The sequence below is a fragment of the Hetaerina americana genome, unplaced genomic scaffold (assembly GCF_022747635.1).
Source record: "Hetaerina americana unplaced genomic scaffold, ioHetAmer1.1.p SCAF_4, whole genome shotgun sequence".
Taxonomy (NCBI): domain Eukaryota; kingdom Metazoa; phylum Arthropoda; class Insecta; order Odonata; family Calopterygidae; genus Hetaerina; species Hetaerina americana.
In genome coordinates this window covers 6,860,194-6,883,990 of record NW_027286985.1, presented here as the reverse complement: position 1 = coordinate 6,883,990, position 23,797 = coordinate 6,860,194, and the positions used below count along the sequence as shown (strand labels likewise).

The following is a 23,797-nucleotide window of genomic DNA, read 5'->3' as shown; positions in this document are numbered from 1 at the left end:
CACGCCTTTCAGTCGCTCAGTGTGCGTTCGGGCATTGCTGAACTTCTTCGATCTCATTACGAGCACAGCGTAAGGATGCAGTACTTTAAGAAGTACCCGGAATAACATGATGGATAATATTTAGAGACGGAAATGAACAATTAAGTTATGGATGCAAAATTTTGCGCGGCGCTTGGTAACCTCCGCTCTATAGATTCTATTCTTCGAATCAGATGTCCCACTAATCCTGTATTTGGAAACGGACGTTAGAGAGCGGAAGGTCTAGGTTCTTCCATTGGATCGTCTTCATTTATTGAAGATTTTTTCTCTTCTTCTTCCGTATCACAGTCAAACTGTTCTCGCGGACTGAATCGATTCCTTCCTCAGCTTATCAGCTACGGACAAAGACGATTCAATGCTAGGTGAAACTTGTTAAATAAATTCAGATCCGCATGTTTCAGTACCGAGGTCTCGCAAATTATTCGCACTCCAACATACAACACGCACTTGGATCATACACACAAAATTCGGGAAATAGATGCCAGAACTAGCAGACTCAAGGACTCCTTCTTCCCACGGACGATACGGGATAGCAACTGCAGGGTTATGGATAGCAAAAATTCCACTCTCAGCGTCTAGGGAATAGTTATTCCTACTCAATTGCGTGCACTTTCACTAACCTCGTGTGTTTTGTTGCCAAAACCCTTCCGCATGACCTCATAAGATTGCTTTTAAATAATGTAGTGCTCTTTACAGTATTGCTTGCTCTGCCTTGTCTGTTTTTAAGTTTCCCCTTCCATCCCTCGGGTCTCTCTGTGAGGGGACCCTCCCGCTACCTGCAGCGTTGGATCACATTCCCTACCTGTGTCCTTGGGGAAGAGACCGTTTTATGTTGCATACCCATGTGGTCGTCGATTTTTGCCTTCCTACTTTTCAAATTGCACGTTATTCGAGAAATTTCTTACTACATCCTAAGATGCCATTATTTGTTAGATGATGGTACACGTATTTGCATGCGTGTAGAATGGAAGGATTTCAGCATGAATGTATATGCCACAGTGGGTATAGTTTTTCATGGCTGTGTTAATTTTGCATGTGGTTGTGTTCCTTTTTACGGGCGGTGACTAACCTGATATTCAGGGAATACCTATGCTTCTAAAATTTTCGTGAATATCAAAAGGAATGGTGTACACCCTCCTTTAGACATTGGTCGTGTGAACTTTGAATTGATCGGACCACTTAATAAGATTAGCCCAAGATCCAGACAAAAAGTCTTACCTGTGATCTTAATGATAGAAATAACTTCTTCGCAGCCGATTGGAATTAATTTGTTAATTGAAATGTAGTGAAATTATTGACTTTGCAATTCCACCGACTTTGTTGAAAAACAAAACCCAGGTTTCCACGTTGAACGTCATCATTAGATGGTCCTCATAGAAGAAAACTTGGTATGCAGTAGAAACCTGTAGTACATACCTTCTGATCGAGGGGGCGGGGTTGGTCAGAGAGGGAGGGAAAGAGAGGGAAAGTGGAGGGGTAAAAAGGCTAAAATGGAGCTGGGGGGAAAAGGGAATTACATCTTTCGGTGTCAATCGTTGACTTGGAAGAGTGGCAGGCCTTGGAGTGGGTGTCTATACCAAGTTTACTTCTATGAAGACCACCTGATGATGACGTTTAATGTCGAAACCTGGGTCGTGTTTTTAGATAAAGGGTGTGGAATCACAAAGTCAATTATTTCATTTCATTTCAATATGTCATGCAAATTCCATAAAGTTACGCCTGAGACAACAAAAATTATACTCGATAATGTATCACTTTTTGTGCTTCGACTGTGAATTTTTGCGAATGAAAAACGAACCATTGATTGTAAATCTTCACGCGATACCTATTTAGAACTTTGCCATAATTCTCCCACCTGCTGATGCAGAGTGGGATATGGAGTCTTTGTCGGATGCCTTGTGAAATATCCCTCGATTGACATCTTAGCTGTGAATTCAATTTTGAGTTAAATCTCCAGGCACCCACTTGCTAGACCTTCCCAAATTTGCATTAATTTTGTGACGAGTTATGTCATTCCCTTCACGAGTTAATGTGTAATGTATTTCCCTTTTTTTTCTTAAATAAATTTTCACTCACGAAAAAAAAACACCTTTTGTACACCATTTCATTGCTAAATGACAAACTATGATGCCATATTTGTGCGAGCATAGATTTACAATGAATCTAATGCGGTGTTTAGCACCAAATGAGACGAAGGTCACCAATTCTCATTGACACTGAATAAGGCACCACCAATCCAGTCCCAAATTGACTAGTTTATATCCCGCCTTAAGCATCCATATGGTGCACGCTCTGGTTATCACGCGGTGCGTTCCGACCTAACACATTGAACGAACGCCCAAATTAATAAATGCGAGTTTTTTTTCCTTTTTTGTGACTAAGGATCATTTAATCCACAGAATGTGTTATATTAAACGAAGTAATGGGATCCTATTTAAAATCTTTCCCTAGGAGTCCTTCGCGTGCCTTCTGTAGAATTTCCCGGACGGTTTAGTCCCAGGGGGGGCATTAGTTTGGTCCCCGCACCCTTGTGCTTCGAATGCAGCCACCCACAGTGGAGTCACCTGACTTGTAAGTATGTGTGGTAGATATCATATAAAATCGCATTATGTTTCCGCATCAGATCGATACAGTTCGTGAAAGGTTTGATAATTATCGTCGATATGAAGATATGGATGGTGCGGGGGTTTATAGAAAAGTTCTCGGAATGGAATAGAAATGAACGTCTTACCTCAGTGAAACCATTTCATTTTTCAATTTAGTCTCCCTGTACACTAATGCACTTGGCCCAGCAATGTTTCAATGCCATGATCCCATCTCGAAAATTAGATTCCTTCGGGCCTGCATGAATACCCGTTTACTTCGGCTGTTACTTCTTTGCTTGAAGAGATTCTCCATCCACCGAGGAAAATTTTGAGCTCGGGGAAGGAATGGAAATCTGATGGAGTCAAATCAGGCGAATAAGGCGAGTGTGGCAACAATTCGTATCTTAGTTCACGTATTTTTCCATGGCAACGACACTAGTGTGTGGGCGTGCATTGTCTTGATGAATGTTGACTTTATTCCTTGTTAAAACTGGCCTTTTTTCTTGTACCTTTTGCTGTAGTTGGTCCAGGGGATTAGCGTAGTATTGTCCAGTAACTGTTTGACCAGTTGAAAGATAATATATCGGCAGAATTCCTTTCGCATCCCAGAAAACTGAAGCCATCACCTTTCCAGCCGACCGCATCGCCTTTGCTTTCTTTGGTGGTGGTGAATCAATACGTTTCCACTGCTTTGACTGCTGTTTTGCCTCTGGGGTGTAGTAGTGAACCCAAGTTTCATCTGTGGTCACAAACCAGAGGATGAAATGTTGTTGGTTACTCTAAAAACGGTCCAAACATTGTTCGGAAATTCCTGATGTGCTTGTGATTCTGCGTCAAGAGTCGCGGCCCTCATCAAGCAGATTATTTTCTTCTATACAATTCCGCTGTTTAAATGTGATATACCCGTTCAAATGACATCCTCATAGCTTCAGCGATTTCTTGCACTTTCAGCCGGTGATCCTTCATGACCATTTAATGCACTTTTGCAATAATTTCTGAGGTAGTGGCACATTTCGGGCGACCACTACGCGGATCTTCATCGAAGCTGTCCCGACCGAACTTAAATTCGTTTGTCCTCTTAGCAGCAGTTGGATATGATGGAGCAGAGTCCCTCGGAATGTTCTGAAAGTCACTAAAAATTGTCTTTGCTTTCATTCCTTTGTTTACGAAGTAATTAATCACTGCTCTAATCTCAATTTTTTCCATTTTCACAAATCACTAGACGGAAACAAAAACAGAGAGGCGTCCACACCACAGATCTCTTCCCAGAGCACTGAGGCGTTAAGTATTTGCTCATAAAGGATTACCTATTACTACGTAGGAAACTCGTTGTGCTAGCGCTGATATCTAGTGGTGATTCCGAGAACCTTTCTAACCAACCTCGTATTTTCGATGCGCGGGCACGTGTGATATTGGCAAATTCAAAATAATGCAGATAATTTGAGTGAAATCCTGGATGTATCCAAATAATAATGGTACGCATGGATCAATTTTTACTTGACGGCAATGGAGGTACTATTTATACATCTTTATTTGGCAATGAGAGGAAATAGAAGGTAATGTCGAATAACGCTCGATATATGCCCAATAGTTGTCGCCACCTTGATATTTCATGAACATCGATGGTGGATATCGCAGGTCGAGAGTCGCTGCAGGCGAGTGAAACCCTTTCGCCCCCTTCTCGGATCCCCGCCCCCCTCCCTCCCCCCCTACACCCTCTCCTCTGATTGCCTCACCTTTCGGGTGGCGGAGAAAAATGCCCCCTCTCCTCTGTCACCCGTGTCGCCGGTGTTGTTGGGCTCTTATCAAAATAATTTAGTAGAATTTGTTTTATGATCCGTCCCCTCGGCATGTATATTACCGCCCCGACAAACGGACTGCGACGCGCATCGCTTCCAACCGCCTATTGTCGTTCGATTTTTCGGCAAAATAATTTAGTAGAATTAGTACTTCGTCCCGCAAGTCCCGCGCTTGTTTGCGACGCCATAAATATTAATTGAGCTAAGCAGAGACCTCGAGCTTCATAAGCGCACACGCCCAACTAAAAGGAGATTTATTTTTGTTTGAGATCCTGGGAAACTGCGACACTTTTATTCGCCTATTCGCACACATTTTATGACCTTTCATTTTGGGTGAAAATGCACGCCTTTATTGATTGCTATCGAGTCGAGAGCTTACATTTTAAGAGGGATCCCCTACGCATCCGATTGAGATTATTTCGGTGGAAATTGCGATGATTGTGTGATACGCACGTCACCTGTAGATACGCTTCTGAAGTGATGAATTGCCCAAATGTGCAATAAATGAGTATTGGCCCACATGGCGGGTTATCAGATTTGACTAAATTTGATTCTCTGATAATTCATTCTGAGATTTTTTTAAATTTTCTTCCGCAAACAAAGTCGAAAAATATTCCGGTGGTTAAAATGCTGAACTCCATTTGGGATATCACAATCTCATTCTGGTTGTACTTCAAAGTAATGAAAGGGAGTTGGAACTTTTTTCGTGGAAACTGCTAGGAGAGGGTTTTTGTGAATTTAAAAGATAGTAAATCTCTTAAAATAATCTTAATTCTTTACATGAAGGTAGCCAGAATTTAACATTTAGAATTTTAGAAGCCTAACGTTGCCCTAATTAAGGCTTCTGGTCACGTGGAAGTCTCCGTTCGCGAAGTAAAATCATGTAGCATTACAATGTTTATAAATCGAATATTAATTCAGTATTTTGCTCAAATCTCTCGTTCAACCAATACAGTTGCTCTCAGAACAGGAGTCTGTCATGAATGTATCTTTCGGATGGCTACTCACCAGTCACTGCGATCGCACTTCAAACGCTTCGTCTGTAGATACAGAAAATCTTTTTCTCACAAATCTATTTTTCCTCAAGCCGCACGTGTCAGCGACTGCAATGCAGTCACTGACACGTGCGGCGGTCCTTTGAATTTATCTAAGCGAAGGATGCACAATGTTTCCGCCATTACAGTAATCAATGAGATTGCAGGCGTCTAGATGGATATCGGAATTATTGATCAACATTGCCACAATAGACCACTCGACGGTTGACTTGAAAAGTGAAAATATAACTCACACTGTCGAGTGGAATTCGGATACTAACAGGGCTAGGATTGTACCTTTTCCCCGTGCCCCTTACGTACAACCGTAATGTGCCCAGTAATCTAGATAATCTCAGTTAATAGATTCTTAGGTTGAGGTTCCAAAAGAGATTCCCATTGATTTGGATCCCAGAACCTTCCTGCCAGTATTTGTTTTGTTTTTTAGAGGGGGCGATCGAGACCTGAGGTCATTTGCGCCATTGGGGATGGACAGGAAAGGATGAAGGGTGGAGAGAAACCCGGCGTCGGCATTAGCCTACTCTTGTCGGAAGGTGCCAAAGGGTCCGCAGCTTAACGTCCCATCCGACGGACGGCGTACTCACTCAAAGTGCCCTCCACAGAGCAACTCAAGTAGGGATCGAGATACCACTGAAAAATAGACGTATATTGTCTCCAGGCCCTCTCGGTGGGAAGCTTGTACGTTAACCACAGTTGATAATGGCGACAGGAAATTCGGAATGTCTCCGTCATTGGTGGTACGTTATAGTTGCTAGAAACACGAAAAAGCTAATGGCCGTAAATTTCAAGAATTAATAAATTTAAACGGAAATTGAAAAAGTAAATTAGACTAGAGGAGAAAACGTTGAGTTATATTTAGGGTTGTTTAAATTTCTGAAAACTAACTGTAGTAAAGGTATGGAGTGGGCGATAAGGTGTAGAAAAACGTACGATGTAAAAAATGGCCTGTGCTTAGTACAGCAGGTATCCAGTATGCATCAGACCATTATGACTGTGGTACACTTATTTTTTTCAGTATTCACTTCCATCATTTCTGTATTGAACTCAGCGCCAAATGATGAAGAAAGAAGTAATTAATGATTTTCATGTGATTTATGGAATATTATTGGAAATAAATTGTTCGAGGAAATAGGGAGAAATGTTTTATGATGGTGTTAGAGGCGAAGTACGCGACGGTGTCTGTGACCTTGCTATAGCGTTATTGACCTCCAGATATAGTGCGAGGACAATGCTTTACGAATCCCATTGTAAGGCGATATTCTGATATTTTTATATCAAGGTCTAAGAGGACTTTGAACGTTTTCGTTTGGACTTCTTGTTTCAGAAACTGGGAAAAAAGGGTGAGGATAAGTATCACAACTTGGTTGATCTTTCACTTTTCAGGGTTCAACACGACTGTTGACCGTATTATCGATAACTGTCGACGCACGACGTCCGATGACGGAGCACGATATTCTTACGCAGATCTCATCTTTCACTAGAACTTGACATTTTATTATTTGATTTTTTTTTCAAAAATCCGGGACGACGTCACAAACCATAAAAATCGGAATGAGGTTTATCGAGGTCCATGTGTGATATCACTCGTTGTTTGGATGTTTTTATAGATCTCATACTTATTCATATTTTGCCATCACTTTCAACCACCACCTCTAGCATTTATTATGTCATACTAACTAGCTCATGCATACAGAATGGAGAGCCTGTCTGACATGCTAGAAACGCTAGGCTGGGAATCTCTAGAAACTAGAAGGAAAGTAAGAAGACTTTGTGGAATGTTCCGAATTCTGAAGGGGGAGAAAAGCTTGGGCAGATCTTAGGAAAGAGGCGGGGAACCCAAATTTTATAGGCAGAAATTATCACAAATTTAAGGTAAAATGCCGGGCACAGAGAACAAATAAAAAAAATTTTCTTTTCTAAATAGAACAATTGTTGAGTGGAACACCTTACCTGCAAAAATATTCGAGCCCTCTCCTAACAGAGTGTATACTTTTAAGAATAGATGTAAGGCATATATGTAATAATTTGATTGATGTGTGGTGTATTGTACTATATGTAATAGCTTAATTTTTTTATTTATCTTTTTTTTTCTTGCTGATTAATGGCTGTAAATGGGATGGGGATTCACTTGTTTTGTTAAAGAGATTTGTGTTTTGAAGTCTGGTTTTATGTATTATCTTTTGCAATTATTTGGGACTTGTGTGCCACCTGACAATGTCTATCAGCACATGTGTATTTTTAATAATAATAATAATACACCCATAGAATTTGATAAAATAATTGTGAACGAGATAATCGAGCGATGGCTATTTTCTAAAATCGAATTTTACAAATCCAAATTGTTATTATGTACCAATGCTCGGTGCACAAATACATAAATATCCATTTTAAATGTCAGTATTTTTAGTAACTGCGATCGCCTAAATATCTATCGATTGTTGATGAGTTCTATACCCAATCCTCGCTCAGCTGATCTTATTAATAGAGCCAATGCCGTAATAGGTCGCGGACTGTTGACACGAGGTCTGGTTTTTGGAGTCTCACAAACGAAAACAAAACTAAGTCCCCATGTCTCTTTTGGGAAAGTTCAGATGCCTCCCTTTGACTCCATTCCGCGTCATCGATCCTATTTTCGTCAACTAGTTTTTCAAGTTAAAATTACTCTTTTGTAATATTTTTCGAATGTTTTTTCGCCTGCCAAATCTTAATATCAATTCTGAACTCCTACCAAAGGCTCCCTAATCGAATTTCATGGCTGGAATATCTTAAGCACACACTGCATATCCAAGCAATATTGAATCACGGCGATTGAAACGGTAAATAGATAAGGTAGATATATGGCGTACACCAATAGGTTTTTTAAATTCCAATCTTTGAATGGGGGGTGGGAAGAGATGATGCTCTGATAATTAACGAAATGGGAAATAATTAGGGAAAAATACAATAAAGTCATTGAAGATGACGCAAGTAGAATACTCGGGTGTTGAATGGAAATGTTGGGAAATGTGAAATGTACTTGGAGTGAAGCAATAGTTATCTTAAATATTGAATGATTCAAATAGCCATCAACATGCAACAATTTCAGAGTTTAAAAATCATTCGCCTTGACTGGGATTCGAACCCAGAAGGCGAATGATTTTTACACCCTGAAATTGTTGCATTGAAATGCACATTAGCGGATGACTCCGTTAAAAGTTACTGTTGCGGAATCTCCCGCAGTTTCTTTGGAATTTGTCAGTCATCAACATGTTAACAATCCGGGTAAGAGAGTGAGGTAGATTGGAGGATTTTAAGTGGAGATGCAGAGAATTTAAGTAGAATGTGAAGAATAAAGAACGAAGTAGAGTTATGTGTGGTCGTGGGAGAAGGGGAAATATTTAAAAATATTCTAAATTGATAATGCGTGCATGAATCGAACGCCTAAAGCGAGGGTGGCGGAAGTGGAATCGGAAAGGGTGATGATGAACTGGGCAAAAGGGTAGGATTGTCCACCATCGCAAGTGCCCTTAAATATCGTCACTCGTCGTCTGTGACTCAGAATCTGTGATAATTGTTGAAGCTGTTTCCATCCCTTTTTTCAAAAAGTTTCCGCCAACTTGAAATTACACTCTAGAATGCACTCACTTGTAGTCATTGTACCTTGTAATTTACCATTTAACATAAAAAGCTAATTCAGTTAAACTTAAAAAAAAATTCAAACAGTTGATACTCGAAAATAACTGATAACCTCACATATTTTGCCATTGTCTTGTTATTGTTGTACGGCCTAAGATGAACTGAAAACGTCAACCTCCAGCATTTTTTTGATCCTCCCATTTAGGATATTTTTAATTCACGCGGGTGATGAGCACATCATTCCATATCTTTAAAATATAACTTTGCTCACCACTGAGGCGGGGTAACGTTCTCGCCTACCAACTACCGAGGTCGCGGGTTCGATTCCCGCCTAGGTGGACTTTCCTTCACCTAGGGCCTGATTGTATCTGATTGCCTTCAATTTAATTTCTATAATGTTAGGGTTAGGTGGGAGAAGAGACTATAGGTCTCAACCTCGCCCAATTAAGTCGATAAATAAATAAATAAACCGCGTAGAAAATACTTCCTGGGGTCATTTTTGCACCAATGTTTTTTTAACAAAAGAAATCCAATTATCTTCACTATTTCAGCGAAGTGTCTCTTGTCACATGACTACCAGACGTATTTTCTTTCATTTTACTACCCTTATTTCGGGAAAATTCATTCATTCTATTTTATTTGTTGAAAAATCGCTATTTTCGAAGCTTTAAACTCCCAATTTTGGGCAATCATTATTTTTCCATATCATTGCACCAGATTTCAATTTGCACGTAAGTAATTAAAATATTTTCTCAAAAATTTCGCACAAAATGGTATATTTTAGCCCCAATATTGTGCGAGTTTAAACTTTCTAACTCCTCTAGCTGCGAAATTAAAGAACCGATAAACACCTGAATTGTACCGTTGTCAACTTGTGGATTACAGCATTGTAAAAATGTAGATTATAATTCTTAATTAACCAATATCATCAACAACGATCATCTTTTTTTGGCAGAGCTAGAGAAATAATAATAAACCCACCCAACGGTTTGCGCCCAATGTCCGTCGTATGCCCCCTGACGCCCTTGCACTTCCCGCGAAAGCAGTCGGAACCGTGGACCTCAATTCCACCCAGCCCGTCCATTAGTTCGCATCGCTCAGGGCAAAGAGCCCTTAATGTATGGCTTTATTATTCCGCGCAATTAACCACCATCTCCCAAAGGAAGCATTCTGAGGGCTGATGCGTCGATTGAAACCAAATGGCGAAAATAGTGTCTGAAAATTCTGTCTACTCATTTGCAGTTAACTGCGGCTGCAACAAGAGTGATTTCGAAACTCACCAGCCCTCTCTTCCCACGATTTTTGTATTACTTTATTCTGGTGACAAAACTCGCTTTTTTCAAAACAGAATTTAATTAATGCTTCGAATGGCGTAGATTGTTTACTAAGGAGGTCTGAGGACGCGTAAAAATGTCTGTGATTTCTATTTCTTTAATATCGCTAATTCTTACCGGTTCCACTGTTACATTACATGATATATCATATTTTGATGTGTATATTATTAATATTAATGCAACCTCACATTTGGTGATATTTTACCAACAATAATATTCAAGAAAAAATAGTTAACAAAGTTATGTCCTTGCAAAAGGCGAAAAGCCGATCTCAAATTCCAGAATGAGCCGACGGGAACATTACTAAGTTTCATCACGTGACAGGTAGTTTTGTTTTCGTTAGAACTTGTGATTCAGTGATTTGTTTATAATACCCGTATAAATCGATCGTTTCCTGTATTTATTGTTTTCCCAGGACATCCGAATTACCAGAATCGTAAACGTTAGAATAATATTGCTATTCGGTACGAAGGAATGGACGAAAACATAAGCACGTCCACTTTTGGTGCATTTAACATTTCCAATTGAAAGAAAGAAAAACAATCAGGCCAATAATTGGGCGTCGGAACGATGTAATTATATTTCCTCTCGACAGAACGTGGGAGCGAAATGAATTAATCCACCACAGAATTTGCTCTAAGAACCAGACACCATTTTTGTTTCGATTGGAAAATTAAAATTTTCGAAAACCCCAGTTATCGCTATCAGCCTTTAAATTTTCTGACTCGCCTTGCCCGACTGTTACTTCCGAAGACCGGTCAGGTGAACTATGAACATGCAGGGCCCGGGAACGGTGTTCTCTGCCTAAATTAGCCATCAAAGTGGCCGAGTCCCTAGTTCGAATCCCCGCGATGACGAATTCTTTAATTAATTTGATCCCTCCTTGGGGAGCCGTGTTTCGAGTCAAAATACTCCATCCGCCTGATAAGACGTTAAAGTGTATCACCCCTTGACCCGCTCTTCTTAAAGAGTAAATGATCTGATGTTGACATTAATTTTCATCACCTCTCTTCTCCCGTTTTACATTCCCAAGCTCCAAACAGTTGCAAGTTATGGCGCTAATAAAATAAGCCACCAACAATTTACGTTGTATTACCGCAAACCTGTATCACTCATGTATTTAATTGATAAACAGAAAAAAAGGTGAACATTTGTTCAAAAGGCGATTTCAGTGTAAAGACGACTTACATGTGAAAGTAAAAAGGTTTAAGTAGAATTTATAACCAAAGCAAATCGGTAATAAGTATTTCACATTTGCTCTGAGTTGCTAAGTGATGGAATGCGATAAATTTCTCTCGATATGTCATCACGCATCTTAGGTAAAACATTATTTTTGTTGACTTACAACAAAGTCCTGTATCACTTAAAGCCTGATTTCTGATATTCTGAAAAATAGCATGTTTTGGTGAAAGTATGGACACACTCAAATTAAGTAAGACGATGATTAAAAGTGGTATCGTTCTAGTTAACAGAAAGCTAATTGTAAAAATTGATCAGTGCTTATTCTAAAAAAATTTACTAATGCCATACACCTTCAACTTAGATTTCAGAAATTAAAAAAAATCAACCTCTTCAATTTAATTAGGTTTATTACTGTGAATTTTGGTCGTTTTTCCATTCCTAGGACCTCACTTCCAAAATATTTCCCCTTGGAGGGCCCTAAACGACTTGCGACATCACGCCTTATCAAGGTTTTGGCCAAGCTGGCGTCACGTGAGGGCCACCAATGGAAGGCGTCTTCCGCTCAAGGACATTTTTTGATCCCCAGAAGCGACAGCCCTCTCCTCTCTCCTGCTCCCCTCCCCCCTCCTCTTCCCCCTCTATCCATCTTAGTCATCCGTTTTCAGAGCATCCCCGTCACAATCTGTCGGCGTTTTAGGTGAAAGGTTCCTTTTCACTGAAAAACTATCCCAGTACAAACTGTATTGCAGAATAGGGGGCAGAAATCACTTAAAGAAGTAGGCTCTTCTTAAAGTTGTATGCTGCTATGACGAGTAATATTATTTTCTACCTGACTTAAGAGTTTGATCAGCGATTTTTAATCAAGGAAGAACACCTTTACGAAAACGACATCGTTTGGTAGATCGCGTTCTCAAATGTCAAAAATGTTGTCGTGTAGGCAGGTTGGGATTGGGACATATCAAGATTGGACCACGGTTGGACTGACCCTATTGAATTAATCGCGGTTCTCTGGCTAAATTCTTATATCCGTGAGGGCGAAGCGGATGAAAAATGGAAAAATTCAATGAATTTGCCTGCTTTGGAGCGGGGAGAGGTTAAAAATGCGTGGGTATAGTCAACCTATCCTCGTATTTAACTAATATTGGACGGAGATCAGTCGTCAAGACCTGAATCTCCCATGGCAAATTTGGTTACACGTTTCGACGGCCTTCATGAATTATTAATGAAAATGATTTTATTATGATGGAATAATGCTTTAATCGAACTCGTTGGCGCCACGAAAGAAATAATATTTATATACCCCCCCCAAAGAGGCAAATCAATAAAACATATAACTCTAATCTAAGGCATTCATATTATCATGTTCAGTGGCCCCCCAAATCATGAAAAAGGGTTATCAATCCGAGAATTCGTCTGTAACGGCTTCCCGAGCTGCCTTCTTCATTGCCAATGCCATCATTCCCTCCGACCCATCGCGACGACGTCCACCATCATCTGCCTCTCCTTTTCCTCATCCCGGAGAGCTCTTCTTTCCAAAGTGTCTGAAATTACGGCCTCCAGCAAATTATTGTGTCTATTTAGACATCACCAAGCAGAAATATTGCAATAGAATCAAATTGTGAGGGACAAGGTGTAATCAGCCCGAAGGTTTAATTTTATCACCGGGCATAGAACTCGACACAAACTAAGCTGAAAAATATGCCATTCGCACATCGGTAAGGTGAATTGGGGTAGCGGTTTCTTTTCATGCGCCACCTTCGGCTCCCGACGAAGTTCTAGTAAACAGAAAATCATAACGCTTAGACTTTGGGATAGAGCTATTAACCAGGATACGACCCAGGGTCCTTCCTGTCGTTGTTGACCGCTCCGAAAACTTGAGATAAAATACCCTAGAATGACTACCTAATTATTAGCAGTTGATTAAGGATGCCGGCGACCTCTAGAGGTTCGAGTTCCCCAGCCGCTCCCGGCCTTGCAACGGGCGAAATGCGAGGGGCTCTGCCCAGAGACCTGTCCGGCGTTCCTCCCACCAAGTGTGCGGGAGGAAGGGCAGCGATTCGCCTCTCTCTCTCTCTCTCGCCCTATCCTCCGCGTGTCCTTAAGACACTCTTCTTCCCTTCCCCGCCTTCCTCCTTCCCCCCCCCCTGCCTCCCCTCCTCCCGCGGCAATTAGCCACCCAACCCAGCCCCCCCCTTCCCCGCCTTCGTATCCAGAGGGCGCGTGTCCCCCCGGATGCAAATCACGCGACCGTCCCAGGCCATTGGTGGGATCCTTCGCCCATGCATGAGAGAGGGTCGGGAGGGGGGGCGCCGTAAATCTCTCGAAGATCTCGAGTAATCAGGGAAAGAGAGAGAGAGAGAGAGAGGTGGGGTGGAGATTGTAGGGAGGGGTGCGTGTCTGTGTAAGAGGCCCCTCATAAATAGTATTGCGCTCTTTTCGTCTGGGCCACCGTTTCTACTCGCTCCCCTTCTCCGCCACATTCACACGTCTCGGCGCCCTCGCCGCGGGAGATTCCTCCTCTAAGACTTCTAAATAAGGTCATTCCCCGACTCGAGACCGGCAGCGGGCCCGCTGCTTCCTGGATCCGAGGCGGCGTGGGATTGATTGGCCGCGGGCGACGAGCTTCCGCCAGCCGGCGTCTCGTTCCTCCGACTTCGCGCCCCTGTCAGTGGAGGCATCCTTCGCTCAGTCACCTAGGTCAGTCAGTGTCTCCCTGAACTTTCGGCCGGCGGAACCCGTAGAACGGTGAAAGCTAGCGTACGCGGGCCATCAACCACAGTGGTCAACCATTGTAGGTTAGTGTGATGGGTGAGAGCAGAACGAATCTCTTGATGCGTAATCAGCCCCTCCATGGGCTAAAAATTCAAACATTCAGGGTCATAGAGGGGCCTGTACCTTTCTCTGACCCATCCGAGTTTTCCCGGGTAGATTGGCACCCGAAAAGTCGCACTGCCGGGGCAATATTGAGGGTGCACAGAGACGTCATTCGGATTTGAACCTTGACCCTTCGGCCAGTGGCCGAGGTGTGTCTGTCCTCTTAACTACCGCGCCCATCGCGAATAAATGTACGCATCAACACCTTATGTCGTTCAGTTTAGAGGTAGACAAAGTAAAAAAAGATGGGTTTTAAGACATTTCGTATAACTTTCTTTTAGTGATATCTTTCGCACTGCCCTGTCCTTGATGAAAGTTTTCTCATCTGTCGCATTCACTCAATTTCATGCATAACTTTTGCCGTCACTTGTGGCACTTCCCGCCTTGAGAGTCTTTTCCATTACATTCACCTTTCGTGTGACTTCCTCAGTGTCTACCCCTTCCTCTCAAACTGCTCCCTCTTCTTTCACATGCGTTGAATCTGTCCAATAGGCTCTAATCCAAGCTAGATTTGTGAAATGTTGTGAAAAACGAAGCCTCTTGAACGGCCTTTATCGAGTCAAAACGTCGTCCCTTGAGCTGTCTTTTCATCAGGGGGAAGAAGAAGAAGTCCGGTGGTGCCAGATCGGGAGAATAGGGTGGGTGCGGCAACGTGGCAACGCCGTATTTGGCCAGGAGCTGTCTGACGACGAGCGAATTTTCGGCACCATCTTGGCGCACACCTTGCGCATGGCCAAATCCTGTGAAATAATGCGTTGGACGTTGGATGCAGACAGACCCAAGTGGTCTGCAATTTCTTCACTGGTTAAGCGTCGGTCTGTGTTCAGCAGTGTCCTCACTCTGTCCACATTCGTGTCGGTTCTTGCCGTCGACGGCCGTCCGGAGCGATGGTCGTCTTCAACGAGCTCCCTACCCTCTTTAAACAACATGTGTCGCTCAAATACTGTGGAACGGTTTAAGAAAGTGTCCTCATAAGCCTGCTTGATCATATCGAGGGTCTCAGTTTCCGTCTTCCCGAGTTTCGCACAAAACTTTACGGAATAACGTTGCTCTAAATTCAGATTCATTTTGTTTTTCGACGCGGATAAAAAACTTGCTTCACTAAAAACGGTGTCCTCACTCAACGACAGCCCTCAGGCGACCGAGGTTGGTGTCGGTCTGTTGCTAAGAGCCCCCTCCACGTTACACTGCCAGGCAGACCCCCCTCCACCGCTCCGTTCGCGCCAGAGAAAATCAGTCCTGCCAGTTTTGGGTGCGACCCTGTATATATAAATAAGAACTAAATAAAAATCCATCCTCACAAGTTGGCCAAACCATCAAGGCACACTTGTCTCTCTCATGCCATTACCCGCTCCAACACTCTTTCATGGTCCCCTCATTCCTCACTTTCCCTCTCCCACGCCAACACTCCTCAAGTTCTCCATACCTACCGAATTTATGCATGTATTTATTTATGCTAATCCTAGAATCCCCAAGTTTCTCTTCCACAAAATTAGCACGTGAGAAAGAAGACACTTTTATACGTAGCCACTTTTTCTGCATGCGGTTAACTCATTTTTTATGATACTTCAACTTCAAAAACTTTTTCTCCTGCAATCAGCACACATTTTAAGCTCTTCATCTATGCCATATTTTTTCACAATTGTTCCATTTAGCTAATAAATAAAATGGTCTATTTTTTAATAAATCACCGTTTACACCACTAAGAAACTATTTACTGACCCATAAACACACTAATAATATTTAAAATTGTCTTTATCGTTATTGTTAAACTCATATAAAATGCCGCACACTTCGTGCTGCCCTTCGACATACCATTCGGGTTGCATATATAGTAGGTGCACTCCAGAGAGTTAAATTAGGGTCACGGTAATTGCCAAATATGGATGGTGCATGGGAAAGTGTGGTGAAGGGAACACAGCGTACCCTATCAAAGGCGGTAATTATATTTTTAAGATCTGGAGATGTGCAAAAATCACGTGTTCCTCAAGCAAGCGAGTTAATGACGAATTGTTTTCAAACTAGGAAGACCCGAGTACTAAATAACGTACGCATCATCATTAATTTCGGAGCATTTGGGAAACAACAGTAAGTAAATAAAAGAAACATATTTCCTTTTTCTTCCTGCTGTATTGCTTCGTGGGTCAAAAGGATTATTTGAATCCTGACCGAAACAGACGAGGCCCCTTTTAGTGCGTAAATATTAATATTTACTCTCTATTAGGGACCTCGTTTATATGTTGCTCTTAATTCTTTTGTAAACAGAAATAAGGTATCATATTCCGTGCCAATTTTCCGCTCCTGACAAATATATTAATGTTGTGACAATTCCAAAACCTCATTTCTGAAATTATCATTCAAATGTCGTATCGACACTTTCGACGAGTTCTCTATTTGTGTGATTTTAAGCCAACAGCTGTTGAGTTTCATTTTTGAATGCACGTCGGCTTCATTTATGAAAGAACTATTTCAAGTACTCTGAGTTGTTGTTGTTTGTTTATCTATTCATGTATCACTAATCAGTGGGTCGCGGTAGTCCAGGAGGTAAAGCGTTGAGCTAGTGACCGGAGGGTCCCGGGTTCGATTCCCGGGCACCTGCAGCTCCACCCAAGCTATGTGATTTTTCGGGTACCAGATCTTCCTGGGAAACCATAATCGGTACAAGGAAAGGAACTGGCGCCCCCACCCTGATGTGTGAATTTCACACGCCGTCGGGCTTAGTACTGGGTGAACTCTCTACCAACACCTACCCAACCGAACTTCGGGTTGATTACTGTTTTTTGGTTTTTTTCTTACTAATCAGTGTTATTACGAAGTCACGGTAGGCCTTGTATAGGTGTGAAGTCAAGTAAGTTATGCTTTACCATATTCAATTCAAGGGAGGAGAAAGATAGCGTATCCAAGTATACAAATTTGCGCCCTGTGATTTCTGCCGCTTCCTAATCTCCTTTGCGTGGTCTAAAATCACAGCTTTTCACTTGCACTTCCATACCTTTAGAGTATTATACGTAAGAGTATCTCTTCCCTCACGTCTTGAATCTTACCTTAATCTAGCCACTCAGCACGTCATAATCTCGTCATTGTAGGTCTCTCGAACCGGAAATTGGGGTATTAGACAATCATATATTATTTTAAAAAGCGTTACAAGTAAAACTCAGCAAATTAACTGGATTTTTCAAATGATATGCATATACTTGTATATGTGTCGTATGTGTGTACTATTTTGAACTGCGATTGTGTACGAGTATGTACTAGCATATGCATATTCTGCCTTACGGACGGCAGAATCCACGAGGTTGTGTATTGTGGTTCAGGGTTTCTGCGTCCTGATGACCCCGAGAGCTGTTCCGGCGGGAGGAATGAGAATTGATCCTGCCACCCATGCCAGAGAGGTCAGATGGTTGAAGTCAGACGAAGGGTAGTCCGAGCAGCGTCTATTCTTTAGTGAGGCGGCTGAAAAAGCGTCCAGATCCCGTGAGGCGGCCATTTGAGTGATTGTGTCGCTTTTAAAACATTATTGAGGCAGATATCTAAATATCAATCCTAGTAAATACGGGACTCGGGCAGCTGGGCCGTGTGTCGTTACTGGTTGCGGGAGAGCAAGGCTTCTGCAGTCTTCACCCCACAAAATCCTTGCAAAGCGGAAGCGAAAACGAAATTAACAACATAGAGGATGATAGCGTCATGTAAGACATACTTAGAATAACAAAGTTGGAATTTTGGGACGATTTTGAGGATAGGCAAATTAGAAAATATAAAACGAGAGATGGATAAGAGAAATTCCGATATTTTAGGTACGTGCGGGGAAGAGGGGAATGGAAAGATAGAGGAGGTCACTAGAGCGAGGTTATATGGTATTTCTACTATAGTATTACTAGTTATATGGTAACACACAGCGGAGAGGAAGAGAGTCGGCAAGGGACGGCAATAATATTGAATATAAAGGTATAAAAAGCGTGGTGAACAAATAGCAATCGACTAATACTGATACTCGTAGGATATTATTAGTAGAAGTAAAAACTGAGCCAGCGAACTTGGTCATTGTCCAGTAATACATGCCACCAAAGATGGCCTTAGGGCGTACGATCAGTTAGGGGGCATAATCGCAGGTGTTCCTGAAGGAAGCACCAAATAATGACGGGAGATTCGAAATCAACGATAGGGAAAGGAAGAGACCGTAGACAGGTAGGGGACTACGGTTTGTGGACGAGAAATGACTGTGCGGCTAAAGCAATAGAATTGTGCAGGAGAGAGGGGTTAATCATCACCAACACTTGGTTTAGACAGCGCTGTATAGTATAGGCGTAGTTGTAAGTGGAAAACGCCCGGATGTTTCGTAAAGTAGCAGACTATATCATGGTTAGACACAGATTTAGGAAAAGAGTGATTAATGAGCATTATTTCTCGTTAGTGGTGAGGAGAAAACAGGAAAAATGGAATGGAGGAAATGAAATGTAGAAGAATTAACTGGGACGAAAAGAAATCAGTACCAGTAGGGAGTGGAGAAAATTATAAGTGAGGACAGGGAGACATATAATAGTGGACAAATGGGAACATATAAAAAACGAATGATGAAAATCTGCAAAGGTAACAATAAGAGGGAAGAGAACAAGGAAATAAATACATGATTACAGAATACATATAGTACAGATGAGATCATTCCGAAGGTAGATGAGAGAAGGAATTTGAAGAAATAAACCAAAGAATTGGGTGGAAGAAATTGAATTGCGATATTTAAAGAGTTGAGTCATTAACGGAGGCGGGAGACTGATGGAGCGAAAGAAGCAAGGTTAAATACGCAGTCCGAGTAAATGGAAAGTTTACAAAGTAAGGGTGAAATTGGTGGGAATAAATGTAGTATTTATATTGTAAAGATATTTAGCCAGCTATTTTGACTTGAAAGGGGCTTAAGGGATCGGTTTGGGCTCAGAAAGGGGAGAGACATTAGCATTAATGAAATCACAAAAAGACAGGGCATATAATGCAATCAGAATGATTTTTTTTGTTTCGAGGACATAATATGGATATGAGAAAAGGATAATTATCTAAATAAGAACTAGGCCAATTTTTAGAGAGTCAGACACAATGCTTTTCTATGAAAATTATTGAGTACTGGCAAGTAGAATGAATGAAGTAACCAGATTTTTTATACCAGGGAGAGTCAAATAAAAACTGAAATTTGTATGTTTTTGACCTCGTAATTTCTTGAACGTAAAAGATTCTCAGGTATTATATTTTCATATTTACACTCTATGGTATGTAGCAGAAATATGCCAGCACTTCACGAAGTTCACGATAACTCTAGAAATGCCATAGTTTTAACTGCTATTAAGGTCAGTTCAAGGGGAGTCTTTTAGAGAAGTAATTCTATTTAGGACCTGTCTAGTTTGCATGGTAACTTGTTGGAGTGACAGAGAATACACTCCGTTGTGTCTACTGTTAACTACTCAACAAACAAATGAGAGCATGCTATTCCTCTGTGGTGCATGTTTCAAATGCTGCTGCCATGTCTACGCTATTTTTACACCATATTTTTTCTTTCCGCCATCGTGCTGCTAACTGTGGAACACTCATCAAATTATGGCTATCGCTCCAGCCAACTAACAGGTCACTGGGACACCATTTTGAGACTTTAGCGCACTTTCAAGGATTTTACTAGATTCACTCACGTAATTCTCTATATTTGAACTGTCTTCTTGAAGCAGAAGATTTTAAGACTTGGATGATAGAAACGGAAAAACAATTATCAAATGAGAGTTTGCGGGGTGAGTGCATGTCTTGAGACCGGAAGTTGCGAGGCAGATCTTCTGTGGTTTTTAATGCGGATGGAAAAGGGGGCAGAGTTTTCACCTACGTCAAACGGGTGACACTGATCGCACTATAATACGTGCACGACGTTTTCGAAGTGCTTTTGCCGCGCAATGAAATTGAAAGTCGGCCGGAGAGAACCGAAAGGCAAGCTGATGAGAGGGTATTTATCACCGAGTGGCCGAAGGCAGAGAAAAAAAGATCCTGGAGTTTCGGGGTGGGGAGTTGTGTGAGTTTGGTGGTGCGGGCGGTGAAGACGCGAAATATTGCGAAGGTTGAACGGTCGTCTGTAGCGGATAGTACGACATTAATAGTCACGATTTGGGTGAGAGGGCTGCTCTGAAGGACATGGAAAATAATTTTGAGTAATTTGGTCACCTTATGTATTCCGGGGAAGAATATAGAGCAGAAGTCAACGGTGAATTGATTTTGGATTTAGGTCGTGTATTGGAAGGACGGGATGATTCTGCAATTAAGAAGGAAAGGTGGATACCCACAGTTCAGAAGGGAGGATTTGAGGTTTTCTAAATGATGGGTGAGTGATGAATGATTGTTCCAAATGCGACGAGCACCGATGGAGAGTATACAGGGTATTATGCGTTCAGTATGTGGAAGGTGGCATCTTTTGGATTGGTGGTTGGTGGGTTTGATATGAGCTGAGGTGAGGAACTTGTTGCTGGAGAGGGAGATTTCAGTGTCTGAGAAGGAGATATTGGTGCTGGAGGTCAAGGAGGAAAATGAGACGGCGAAAGAAAAGTTGAGTTGGGAAATGAATTTGGAGAGGGAGAACGCGCCATGATACACAGGAGGTGTTTCAGGAGGAAAGTACTATAATTCTGCAGGCGAAACAGGATGCACTTGTGAACCTTTTATTCCTATGAACATATGCTTGGAAGCACTAGATTGCCGAGCTATGACTAAGTATGCAACCACAGCAGAACTACACGCGGAATTGCACTCCGTCCCATGAAGCATAATGGGCTAATTTCATTTAAAGGTTATATAATTATACCTTAATCAACCATATTCATTTTATAAGAATAACAAAATTTGCCCTTTTCCACTGATTTATTTGTAGCGTGCAACGCGTCTCAGTTCATCGAACCATCTTCAGGTACGAGACAAGATTCAACTTGTGTACGTATTCACCCTTCGCGTATTTTCCCATCCACCCACCCCCTGCCCTTCACTCTCAGTATATGTCGAGCAACCCTTCTCTGATAATGTCCTTCTTAGAATCACCTGCGTTTACCTCATCCCTCAACCTGCCTCTATCCCTTCCATGTCCCCTTCCCGCTTAACCCTTCTTTATTCTTCTCTCATTCCTACCGCCAGGACACCAGCTACCTGCCACCACCCTCTCAAATAATGATCACAAGTTCTTATTCCCCCCCCCTCTTTATACCTCTCCATTTCTTTAGTTTCTCTGTTTCTTTGGGTTTTCCATATTTCCCCTTTTTGTCCCCGCCTGCCTTACTCCTCACTCTTTTAATCCCTCCCCCCCCTTCCTCAAACAGGTATAAATATAATCTATCACAAGTTGAATCTTGTCTTGTACCTGAAGATGGTTCGATGAACTGAAACACATTTCAGGTGACAAATAAATCTATGGAAAAGTACAAATTGTTTTTTTTCATAACAACGACATACTACATACTACATACACCTCGCCACTACATACATCTCGCCTGAATCTGTCGAATATGCTAATTTTTTTCTCTCGGGTTACCAAGTATATTTAAGGATTTCATTAATGGAGTGCAGTTTGATGCTATAGAAAATTCATGCAGCAATTATATGCTTTCCTGACAATAAATGCGGAATCCACATGAGTTTCGGTTTATGAAGGTTAAAACATGTATGGAGATCCATTTAGTCAAACTATTGAGCGAATTATTCGAGAATCGTTGCATTCTTTGGGGGTTTCACGGAAGTTGCCCACGGAACCTAAGTTTCCACTACTCGAAAGAGAAAGAGAAAAAACTCATTCGCTTCCTCCCTTGAATTTACTGACCGAAATACTCGACGGCATCCAATGCGCCCTCGTGTGACCTACTTCAGGCAATCATTTTCAAAGCAAAACTTATGGATATAAATCATTATTTTCCTTTGTGATACGTAGAGCGCATTCCAAACTATTAACACCCAAGGATTAATTCTTCCTCAGTTTGTACTTTAGATGGCGCGGGGTTTATTGATCGCCCTCTTCCCCAAGCAGTGTCCTTTGGCCCCGCCATTACCAAGTTTGCGCTTCGTTAAAGCACGCGATGTTGTCTTGACGCAACGGTTTGAAACGTCGCCGTAACGGCTCCATGCTGTCTTCGGTGTATTGAGGCGACAGGCACTGCTGCCGCTGAGGGTGAACTTGTAAGATGAGCAAGCGACGCCCCATCTCGCATTATCATTCCGGCAGGCGGCCCTCCGCATTTGGGCTTCCGATACTCTCATCCTGCGCCCTGGAGCACAATGGGGATAGTGACTATGGTAATTGATAATCTGTATACTTGACCTCGGTCGAGTTAGAGGTAATCAGTAACCCCCCCGTTGCACGCCTCAATAATTACAAGAAGGGTAAGGATACAAAATATGTTAGGTATTTAGATATTTTAGTACCCTACAAGCCACCGCTACGGTGCGTGGCAGGGGGTGAATACGAGTACACTCGAGAATAATTTTACCCGAGCAAGACCCTGCCGCAGTCGAACAATGTAATTATGATTCCCTATCGTTCGTGGAAAAAATGGCATCTTAAATCTATCTGTTCTACACTTGCTATCTCTAATTTTACTAACATAATCTCTCCTACCGTAGTACGATTGGATTAATAATACAATTTCAACATCACTGCAAAAGACGCGTCCTTCCAATTTATGCAAGAGCTCCAATCTGTAATTTAACCTTCCCTCCGTAAGTGATTCCCAGCCTAGTGCCTCTAATATTTTGGATACCCTTCTAAGTTTATCAGAACAACTTTTTACAAATCTATCTCCTCTACGCTGCACGCGATTCAATTTGGCAATTAATCTAAATTCGTGAGGATCCCATTTATACTTGCAGCATATTCTACATGAGGCCTTACCCGCGAAAGATTACATTTCTCTTTCACTTTTTCATCACATTTACCAAGTACTGTTCTAATAAATCCTAATTCTTTGTTAGCTTGTCCACATATCCTAAGCAAGTACTTTTACTCATATTTCTCTAATTGCTGCAGTCCTGTGAAACGTCCCTCTCCCGCCTCTTCCGACTGCAATAGAAAGCTCTCGCACGGTCCCTTCTGGAAGAACTCCAAACTCTTTGGGGCCTTGACATTCTGAGGCAGTTTGTTGAAGGTCCGGATGTAGGCCATGGTGAAGGAGTCATTCATCCTTGGCGGGAGGTGCAGTGGCCCATGGCATGACGACGATTGGTCTCCTCTTTCCACCCCGTGACCCTCGTCGCACCTTAGGTGGATAATCGCTCGTGCCATGGTGACGCCACTTGTAGCCGAGTGCAGTGTACTCTTCGGC

The 23,797-nt window shown here is 42.0% G+C and overlaps 1 protein-coding gene across 2 annotated transcripts in view; it reads left to right on the top strand.

The window, feature by feature from the left end:
• The window catches only part of LOC139692072 (proton-coupled amino acid transporter-like protein acs), a 94,638-nt gene that overhangs the window by 31,157 nt on the left and 39,684 nt on the right, over nucleotides 1-23,797 (top strand). Inside the window, exon 1 of one of the 2 annotated variants that reach the window (XM_071590104.1) lies at nucleotides 2,517-2,610. The exons of the other annotated variant lie outside the window; for it this stretch is intronic. The gene's annotated coding sequence lies outside the window, so the exon portion shown is untranslated. Of the gene's footprint in view, nucleotides 1-2,516; nucleotides 2,611-23,797 lie in introns of those variants that run through there. 2 annotated transcript variants of the gene reach the window in all.